This window comes from Pipistrellus kuhlii, unplaced genomic scaffold, assembly GCF_014108245.1.
Source record: "Pipistrellus kuhlii isolate mPipKuh1 unplaced genomic scaffold, mPipKuh1.p scaffold_m20_p_4, whole genome shotgun sequence".
NCBI lineage: Eukaryota > Metazoa > Chordata > Mammalia > Chiroptera > Vespertilionidae > Pipistrellus > Pipistrellus kuhlii.
Window position 1 is genome coordinate 29,732,090 of NW_023425540.1, and position 11,595 is coordinate 29,743,684.

Consider the following 11,595-nt stretch of genomic DNA (forward strand, 5'->3'; position numbering starts at 1 on the left):
CAGGCTGTTTCTACCATCTACTCGTGGTACTTACAAATTATTTGAAATTGCATAACCTTTCCAGACACTTGCAGTGCTAGAGCAGTGGTAGGCAAACTGCGGCTCGTGAGCCACATGTGGCTCCAGAGCCTTGGTTTTGCCACTCTGTTGACTAGTGAGTTTGCTGACCATGGGATAGGGGCTTAATCACAAGGAACCACAACAGCCTGTTAAGTATTGAAATCGAGAGTTTAGTTCAGTGGTCAGCAAACTCATTAGTCAACAGAGTCTGACCACTGTGCTAGGGGAAATAGCAAAAAGCCTCCCAAAGTATAATTGAGCTTAAATTCCCTACGAGTTATACTGCTGCTTACATCAGATCATCAGATTTCATTTGATTTTAAGGAATGATTTTCACTTGTGTACTGTAAGGTAAATTTGTATCAGTTATCTATATTTATAAAAATCCAGAGACCGTAATGCTGTCACAACCATAAAGAACTAATGACCAGTCGCTATGACACCCATTGCTGTCAGCAAACCAGCCTGATCCAGGCCGGATAGCCCCCAACATCCCAATTAGGGTGGAGCCAGCCAGCCAACCATCTTGGCTGGCAGAAATTTGGGGTCTGGGGACCTTGGAGATTCTAGGTCTCAGTCTCTGGCATCTGAGCAGGCAAAGCTCTCGTTTGGTGAAAGTGGGCCTGGGATCAGGGCGCTGAAGTTGGGGATGGGGTGGGGAAGATTTCCTGGTGGTCACAGCAGTCCCTGTGGGCTGTGCACAACACCTGGGCATCTGGTCCTGGTCAGAACTGTGGCAGGAATAGGAGTGGGGGGTAAGGGGAGCGGCACACAGGAGACAGAAGGTGCGAGGCCCAAAGTGGCTCTTACCCCAAAGTGGCTCTTACCAGCAGGTGGGCCATGATGTTCAGCAAGGCACTGGGCCTCAGATGGGAGCAGAAGCAAGCAGGAGGGCAAGGCCCCTCACCAGTCAGAGCCCAAAGCAGTATAGAAACCCTGGCAGGGTGGATGGCCCTGCAGCCCTGCACGTTTTTGGCCTTGGCCTTGGAACTCATAGGTCAGCCCCCCTCCAAGAGAGAGGATGTGGTGGAAAGTGGCAAGGCCACAGGAGGGATAGGAAATGTTGTGGCCATCTTTGGGAAACACAGCTGCCATGGTCTTCACTAACTATGAACAGGTAATCTTTGGTCTCGGTTCTACGGAAGAGGAAGCTGAGACTCACACCTCACCCGATTCTCAGCCCTGACCCTGTGCAGCATTGTTTTCATTGAAAGTAGAGGATCCAAAATGATTTTAGATCTTTGCTATTTTGGGCAGGAAAGAATTTAGCACAGGGAATTGGTGCTTGGGACATCATCGGAAAGCTGGAGGAGTGGGTATCAGGCTGGGCCACCAGGAAAGACTCCCTGCCCAGCGGGAGGAGCTGCCCCCTCAGCGAAAATTGAATTCTTGGACATTCTGGCACAGCTGTGGCCCAGGGATCAGGAAACTGCTGGCCCCACAAGTGCCCTCCGGCTCCCACAAAACAGGTCACTGGGCCCTGCCTCTGCCACAGCTGCCTGTGCACAGCCTGGATTCTGCTGCAGAAATTCTCCACATCTCTGCAAACATGATCACTAGCAAACAGTCCAAACTGTGGGAAGATGCCTCTGCCCCACTTCTGCCTTCAAAATATGTGTAAGTACATCCAATCAGCAGAAACAAATTCATACCCAGAAACCTAGCTGCAAAGGAGTTTGGTCAATTTCAGACTTTTGTCTAGGAGCGATATCTTGCCAATATACCTTATGTGCCTGGTATTGATAAAAATGGGGCCTGGCTGGTGGGGCTCAGTGGTTGAGCATCAATCTATGAACCAGGAGGTCACGATCTGACTCCTGGTCAAATTTCGGGCTTGATCCTCAGTAGGGGCGTGTAGGAGGCAGCTGATCAATGATTCTCATAATTAATGTTTCTATCTATCTCTCCTTCTCCCTTCCTCTGAAATCAATAAATATTTTTTAAATGGGGTTATGCTGTAAATATGTGTTATAATGAGGTTTTTTCACTTCATAAATCACTAATGTATTTCCTGTTAAAACCATACTCGGAGAAATTATTTATCATTCATTTTTACTGATCTCAGAGAGAAGAAGGGAGAGAGAGAGAAACATATTCTGTTGTTTCTTGCACTCACTGGACTGGGTATTTAATCTGCAACCTGGGCATGTGCCCTGACTGGCAATCGATCCACCACTTTCTGGTGTATGCTATGTTGGTACCCTGACCCCAAGTCCCAGCCTCCAGAATTGTGAGAAAAATACGTTTCTGTTGTTTGAGCCACACAAATTTAAGATATTTTGTTATGGCTGTCTGAGCTGACTAATCTATACTAATAAAAGGGTAATATGCTAATTATACTGGGCCAATGGGACATCTTCCAGTTGTCCTTCCAGACAAAGCCACTGTGGCCAGGGCCGAGGCAGAGGTGGTTAGGGGCAATCATGCCAGCTGGGGAGAGCAGTTAGGAGCAATCAGGCAGGTAGGAAGGCAGAATGGTTAGGAGCCAGTGGTTCTGAATTGTGAGGGTGCAAGCTGGGCTAAGGGACTTCCCCCCACTCCCATGCATGAATTTCATGCACTGATCCTCTGGTAATATATAATATAATAAATATGGCCATAGCACAATTTATATAAGTAATATATGATTAAACATTTTATTTTTCTAAATAAAAATATCTAAATATCCCTACCTGGTTTGGCTCAAGTCCCAGGTTGCAGGCTCGATCCCTAGTAGGAGGTATGCAGGAGGCAGGAAATCAATGATTCTCTCTCATCATTTATATTTTTATTTCTCTCTCTCTCTTCCTCTCAGGAATCAATAAAAATATGTATTTTAAAAAATATCTAAGCATCTTTGGGTGTATTTTTTTCCTGAAAAAATATGGGAAGAAGTGGTCAAATTTCAATCACAGAATTATGAACAATGTTTTTCTAAATAATTCTATTACCAGAAAATCTTATATAGGTATGGTAACAACACCAACAAAAAAAAAAACAACCCCAAAACACAAACTTTTGTATTTTTCCTCTCCAAGTTGGTAGTCATTAAAAGTGTTCCAGGCTTAAAAATTGTTCAGACTGTGTTTTCCCAGGTTGCACCATTCTAGAAGTAAAGTGATGTCGTATAAATAGTAACTAAAAGCATTTCTTTGACTCAGCTCCACCCACTGTCTCAGCACTTCCAGTCACTTTCTACTTTCCAATTACCTGCACTTATATATAGGTGAATTCAACTGAGTAGCTAATTTTTGAAGATAAGCTTCTCAGATTTCATCAACTCAGAGATCTCTAGTGCCTCACACTTCCCTAAAAGCTTTAGAGCCTTCTAGAGCCACCTATGCTGCCACAATGGCCCTTTGCTTCCACTGAGCACACCCATGTCGCCTCCACAAAGCTGTTGCTGTCATTGCTGTTGCCATAGCCAGCACTGGTGCAATGTTCCGGCTTAGACTTGACCCTACACTCATTTGAATATTGGTAGCAGCACTTGAAATTACAGCCAAAGCTAAGAGGATGGTCAGGAAGAAAACAAGGAAAGAATGTTCCCCAGGAGGCATGAAGAATCTGAGATGGCCAAGAAGCAGCCTCAGTTACCAGAGTCTAGGAACCAAGATCATTTCTCCTGGCAGGAGCATCCCTGCCCCCCAAGGTACTCACACTTTCAGACCAGCAGAGCCCATCCCAGGCCTTGATTCTCAGACCTTCATAATCTAGGAGAGAGAGAGAGAGAGAGAGAGAGAGAGAGAGAGAGAGAGAGAGAGAGAGAGAGAAGAAGAAGAAGAAGAAGAAGAAGAAGAAGAAGAAGAAGAAGAAGAAGAAGAATCTTTGAGTAAATGCTGGTTCAGATTAGTTTCTTAGCCATAGATTAGTTTCTCAGCCATACATGTCAAACAGAACCTTGGTAAATTGACTAGCAATTTGTCCTTGGGGGCAACTGGTTCCATGGACCAAAGCTAAAGATCTAGATGTATTAGGCTACCCCACTTTTACCACTCTATGGGACTCACTGCTGTGGACCACCCATTCTCACCACATAAAACAGCCTCCATCAGGACAGTACTCCTGCCATCCTTATACCAAACTCCAAGAACACAAACAAGTTTCCCTTTAATCTGCAAAAAGAAAGGAAGAGTTATTCTTTATCACTATACCTGATTCACAGTGAATGCTAAGTAAAGGAGTGCCTTTTCAGTTTTTTGGGAGTGGAAGAGGTAGCACAAACAGTGACTATAAAAGTAGGTTAATAATGTCTAAGTGTAAGTTACTGCAGTAAGAGAAAACGCTTTAGAAAGTAGTACACTGACAAATGGAATGCTAATTGAACTGCCTCCTCAAATGAAGAAGAGACTCTTTTCCCTCTCCCCCATATACTGAGATGACCAGGGAAGGAAGAGGGTCAGAAATCAGTCGATTGGTTGTGTTATCATACAGTAATCTTGCCTCATTTCTGCCACACCCCAGCGATGAAAGGAGGACCGAGGCCCTTAAGAGTTAGGAAAGACCCTTCTCTCAGCTCAAGTCATGAATGTTACACGGTGTGATGTGCTTTCCGTGGAACATTTGTATCATTTGTTGGTGGTAGCCACCACTTTCCAGGAAAGTGCTATTTGTCTTCACAGTCGCTGGTTAGGTCCCTCAACTCTACCCATGTTCAGCCATGTTCTCATAGGAGAGCACCAACTCTGCCAACGTCTAGACACAGTGATGCTCATCCAAAGGAGAAGGGTGTAATGAGCTGTGTCTGCTGGGCCATGAGTCCTGAGCCCTTTTAGCTTATTCACGGGCCAGAATGTTCACCAGGTACATTCGAATGGAACCTGACACTTCTTTCCACACCAGACTGAATTCTGAGTTTGCCAGCTGTTTCTACTCTGCAGCTTTTCCAGGAGGGGGGTCTACTCTTGGGCCAGGCACCCTTCCTCCACCAGATGCTGAAGGTCCCAGGGTGGATCCCAGCCTCTTAAGGGAGAGGGCACTCTGGGGATTTTGATTAAAAAAACAACAACAATAATATAAATATAAAGAGTAAATAATGTGTAATTTTATATATATAAAGTATACATGGACAGTATATGTGCACATACAAAATACATAATTTAAAACTATAAAGATGAATATCCTCCCACAAATTACTAGAGGATTCTGGGAGCCAAAAATGAAGTATGGTGTGTTGTAAAAGGGTTGAGAAACCAGAGTCACATTGCAGTGGTGAAATTCCTACTCTGTCTCTTACGTAAAGCCATCAAACCTTAACCTCTCTGTGCCTCAGTTTCCTAACCTCTGAAGAGGAGATACCCATATTTTCTACTGCCAAGTACAACATGAGAATTAAGTGAGATAATACATGTGAAGTGTGCCTGGCAGCACTTGGTGGTACATGAAGAATGATCAATAAATGGTAACTGTTAGCATTCAGCTCTTCTGTATGAGGTTGGGATCCTTTGGTGGGAAGGAAAAGGGAGCCACTCTGCTTTACTTGGTAAAGAGGAAATGTTGTAAGGCCACACCTGGAAGTAGGGACAATAAATGATGGACGACTTTCCTAGCCATGTTGCTGGTTTCCCCCCAGAGCCTTTGGAGTTTGCAGGCATCCCATTGCCACTGTGCATATGAATGAGGCTCCATAGCCTGCTGTCTGACAATGCTGCTGCCTCTGATTCTGTGTGCCAGCTATAAAGTTAGTCCGACGGTTATAATCCAATGTGTGGTTTAGTAAAGACACTGCTGTTCGCGGTAGCCATTTGCAGTGGAAGCTGGCCTGGAATTTACAGCACAGGAACCAGCCTCTAAACCACTCTCTGGCCAGAGAGTAGGGTATTTACACACCAACTGCCCCAAATGGTGTCATGTTCCTCCTCTTCCTGTGGCTTATCCAAGAAGGAATGTCAAAGAGGGCACAGTGTTTGTTAGGCTACTTCTGGTTATGACAGAAAACCCACTCAAAGAGGTTTAAACAATAAAGGCAATGAATGGCCTCATGGAACCACGACCTCATGGGGCTGGCTGATCCGGGGACTCGATGTGGGAAAAAGACTCAGTTTCCTTCTGCCTCTCCACCTGGCACCTGCAGTGCCCTCTTTACCCCAAGGCAGACTCCCATTGTGGTTCTGGATGGCTGACTGCCAGCTGCACTTTCCTACTGCCAGGAGGAGACAGATGGCTTGTCCTAGCATTCAAGCAGGAGTTTGAAACTCACCAAGGTTTGACATACTTAGGGCCTATGCTTAACCTTCCAACCAATGATTGCAGCCAATCAGCCAGGGGCTGTCCCTGGTGCTGGTGGGGGGTGGGGGAGAGGAGAAGGGGAGCCACTTCTGGAGTTCAGGGGCTGTGTGGAGAAACTAATTTAGGGATAATCTTAGAAAGAAGGGAGGAATGGGTGATGCAGCAACAAATATCCATTATAGGCATGATGTGGTTTGGAAATTGTAAAGGGTTATGCATCTGGAGGTCCTCTGACCTTAGCTATGTGTTCCCAAAGAGTAAGTGACAGCTTTCGTGTGCAATGTATTAAGGACTTTGATCCCAGGAATATCCAGCTCTCCTGGAGATTGCTACACTGAAGAAAACAGCACAACTCTAGGGACAGGGTTTGTTATCAACCCTTCAGCAGCATGAGCTCATTAATACCCATCCACCACTCAGTAGTCTCCTCTCTGCTTCTCACCTCTTTTTATTGCCAACAAGTCATTTTTGGTCTTCCATATGTTTATGCATGTGTTCTACTGCCTTATAGCATGTAAACCATGATTTCAGCTTCCTCACGGTCTCCCTATGTGTGTATTTTCAGATTCTCCTCTACCCAGTAATTGCTCCATTCTGTCAGTTTCAGGGAGCTACATGGTGAGAAAATCCTACGGCTAGGCTTTGAAAACTGACAAAGCCTTGGAGAGGAAAAAAATAAAGTCATGGTAATTTTTGGATAGAAAAACATAACATGAAGATGTTTCTGAGGCAGAAAGAAGACTGATTAGTCAGATCAGGAGAGCATGCTAGAGATGATCAAGAGAGCAATAACGATGGAAAGTCGAGTGGCACTGATTATAGAAGTTTGGGAAATAAGGGTCTATTGAAGGCTTTTGAGCAAATCACTCATCCTGCCTCTTCATTATTTTTATATCCACGTCAACTTTGTTTGAACTCTTATCTTGCTTTTACCCAATAGCAGATACTTCTTGTTGTTAATTGCTCCCCATTTGTTCTATTCATGCCAGATTTTAGGTGAGCCTGGTGGGCTATAGTGATGAGAAGGAAGGAGCAGCACTCACCTTTGAGACACAACACTGGCCACTGTCCTGTAGTTAAGTTAGATCAGCAATTCTTAAACCCATCAGACTCAATGTTCACTTTATAAGAACGATTTCTGTAATTCTTCTTTTACTATCTTGAATAAAATTTGCCTGCAAGATGATGGGTCTTCATACATAATTATAATAGATGAACAGTGTCCCCTCAAATCTGTATGATGAACTCTTCGCCCTCGTACCTTAGAATGTATCTGTATTTGGAGATAAGATATTTACACCGTTAATTAAGTTAAAATGAGGTCCTATGGGTGGGCCCTGAACCATTATGACTGTCCCTCACAAGGAGAGGACACTTGGGAACAAACACAAAGGGAGGAAAGTCAACGTGAAGACTCAGGGAGAAGACAGCCGTCTGTAAGCCACGAAGACAGGCCTGGAGCAGATTCGTCCTTCACAGCCCTCAGGAGGAAACAGCCCTGTGCACACCTCGATCTCAGACTCCTAGCTTACATCACTATGAGAACATAAGTCTCTGTGGTTTAAGCCTCCCAGCCTGAGGTTATGGCAGCCCTGGCAGAGTGGTACACTAATGATAAACACAAATGACTTTTCTATAATGCAAAGAAGAAATAAATGGAATGTGATTTACAATAAAATATGGATTTCTATTTGTAAAAGCTCAAGCACATCTATACCAAACATTTACACCACTACTGTGCCTGCAGCCAGGTAGAAATCACTGTGGAGGGGAAGTTCAAATGCAGGCTGACACAGATGGCTTACAATATTGGCAACTCAGCTACAGAACCTCCAGCAGCATTACTATTGGTACAACATTTCTGAAAGAACAAAAAACTCTTGGTAAAATGCCAAATGAGACAAGCAACAATCTTCCCTCAATTTAAATGGTGGTTACATTCCTGGAAAATTCAAGAACTACTCTGTACTTATTCTAACACAGTAACAGGTGTTATGTGCAGATAATTATAAATAGGTTTTTCAACTACATAAATGTCCCATGGATCTTTTGAAAGTCACAGCAGTTCATCATTTTTTTCTGTACATGTTGCAGGATGTCAGGATGTTTGGCATCTCTGGCCCACGCCCATCTCAATCATCGTGACAACCAATAATGTCCCCTCGTTTCAAAAATATTCCCTTAGTGTTCCCTAAAGGGGAGTACCACTTTGGTTGAGAACCAGTATGGCACAAGGAAATAAAAGAGGCAACTTATGGTTAACTTTTGGGTTATGGGTATTGGTCCAGCCCTACCCCCACTACCTGCCAGAACCAATCCTGCCTGGAGGCAGAGACCTGGGGACTAGGTAACATGGGACCACAGTAGGCAAGTCAAGCTAGGAATATACATCTTCTGAACTGGTGTTATTGAATGCAGTCTTTTTTTTTTTTTTAATATATTTTATTGATTTTTTAAAATGTATTTTATTGATTTTTTACAGAGAGGAGGAGAGAGGGATAGAGAGCTAGAAACGTCGATGAGAGAGAAACACGACCAGCTGCCTCTTTGCACACCCCCTGCCGGGGATGTGCCCGCAACCAAGGTACATGCCCTTGACTGGAATCAAACCTGGGACCTTTCAGTCTGCAGACCGACGCTCTACCACTGAGCCAACCCGGTTTCGGCTGAATGCCAGTCTTGACATTGACCTTAAGCCTCAGTGCAAAAAGGCCTCCTTTGTTTGCTTAGACTTCAGAGGCCTCAAGGTGTTTGAAGTTTGGTACTGACTAGCAGCTGTGGGCCTGCCTTTCTCTCTGTGTGTTCATGTGTGTCGCTAAGAGTGCAGCTGTGATTACAGGGACAGGAGTGAGCCAGTGCACAGCCACAGAGAAGCATCCTGACTAATCCTATTGTTCATTTCTCTGCCCCTGTTCCTGGACCATTGAACATTCACATGAACCAACAAGTTGGTCCCACCAGAAAGCAATGATCTCTAACTATAACTGGGATCCAAACAATGCACTTAAACCTTTGCTCTGGAGAAACCAAGATGGTGGCATAAGGTAAATACCTAAATGCAGCCTACCACAACAATTTTAAAATACATAATCTGTGCTTCTCAAATGTTTGCTCTGTACCACTTCACACTTATAATAGACCTACATGAGTAATTGTTCTTCCTAACTGAAAGAAGTCTGAAGAGAATTTTCACTTTTATGGAAAAACAGTGAAAATAGCCCTCAGTGCTCGTTCTGCAGTGAGCCATTGGCACCCTCACCACCAAGCTCCTTCCCTGGGAACTACACTCAGTGTCAAGCTGCCATCGTTTTTGAACTGTCTGTTTTGAATTGAACTTGCTCAATAGGCAGCGAGAACCATCTTCTCTCTTCAAAGACATAGGGGACTTGTTCAGCAGGAGAAAGAGGTCTAAAAGCCAGCTCTAAAAGGAGTACATTGAGTGTGTCTCCAATTGCTGCTCCTCTCAACTCTGCTATAATCAGAACATGCCAAAGAAGCAAACTATATGTGCATGTGACAAGTGATTGTAAGCTGAAGCACAAGATAACCTAACTGCCTAAAAAAAAAGTATCTTAAAAAGGTAATTCATTTGATTTGTACACGTTGTGCTCTGAAGGTCCAAAAGAAACATTGCTTAGCAAATCAATATGTTCTTCTGTCTGATACAGATGAGACTGAAAATCAATTTGCATTCTTCTTGAAATAAGATTTAAGACTTAAACTGAGTCTAAGTTAGGAATGAGGGGGGAGGTAACAGAAAGGCAGGGGCACTTCCTTCTCTTATTCAACTTTTTTATAATAAAAATGTATTCCTTTTAGTGATCAACAAGAGTGAGTACACATTTTTAATGTATATTTATATAACTTCTTTATACATTTTGGATATTAATCTTTATCAGATGTATAATTGGCAAATATGTTCTCCCATTCAATGGGTTGTCTTCAGTTTTGTTGATGCTTTTCTTTGTGCAAAAACTTTTTACTTTGATGTAGGCCCATTGGTTTATTTTCTTTCCCTTGCTGAAGGAGATATATCAGAAATAAAGATTGCTATGAGAGAAAAACAAAACAAACAAACAAAAAACCCTTTGCTCCGCCCTGCTGTCACCCAGGCATGCTTCCAGCTATGCTTATTCTCAACCTTCCATTCTCTTCAAGCAGTCTAATTCTGCCTTGTGGTTATGCTCTGTAGAAGACTTTTGTATCTTTTACCACCATCATTGTCCTGAAGGACTTCTCGCCTTCTCCCCTCTCAAATTTTCTTTTCCTCTTGCACAAGAGGAAGCAAAGTCCTTTGTTGCCTGTACTGCCTGTTCCTCCTCCTTCCAAGGGAATCTGCTCCATAGATTAAAGAGCTTCAGTCTTTCCATTTCCTTTGCCTGAAGATGTGCATGATGGGTCAGAACCCTTCAGTTGCAAGCCATAGAGTACAACTTCAATGCACTTCAGCCAGAAAAGGGGATTTTATCCTAAGGAATCCAGGACATCTCAAAAAACCCAATGGTGGGAATGCCACAGTGTCAGGAAAGGATTTGAACATGAACTGTGAAGCCATCAGCACTCTTTCCACCCTTCTTTTCTGCTCCTCTTATTGGCTCCATTTTGTACACTCACTTCTTGTGGCTTCATATCCTCAAGGCAGAATCCCAGTTCCAGGAGCAAGAACCTTACTTGACTAGCTTGGATCAAGTTCAGTTTGCTGGCAAGTCCAGCTAAAATAACCTAACAGGGACCAGATTCACCCTGCTGCCTGACACAAGTAACTCCACAAAATATAGAAGTCCTAGGTTGTGAGCATGGATACCAGGAAGTGCAGGACAGTGATCCTCCAAAGAGGAAACCAAGGAGGTGAGCCTTATGATTGCCTCAACTTGCTGCCTGGAGAGTTTCCAGGCTGCAGCACCAGTGGGGGAACCCGAGAGGAGCCCAGTAGTCTCCCTGAGTTGAGAAAACTGAGTAAGATGCGGTGGCTAGAAGTAGCAAGACAGAATACCAGAGAGAAGACAACTGGAAAGAAGGGGGGTGGGGGAGATCTCACTGAGTCTTCAGCTGAGTACTGACCAGTACATCCCTGTAAAGAAACCACTGGAAGGCAGGAAAAGGGCCACCTAAATGGGGCTGTCACAGGGCCTGACACCGTTTGTTTCCACCAGTCAGACCACAGGGGTAAATCTAGTTATTGACAAGGTATCCAGTGGAATTCTCAGATTGTCTGGAAACATTTAGTCCTCAAGTCTGCTCTGGTCCTGCCTAACAGACCTTAAAAGTAAACCTGAGAGAATCCAGCTGTGTCCGAGTATCTTCACTGCATCCCAGAACAAATTTCAA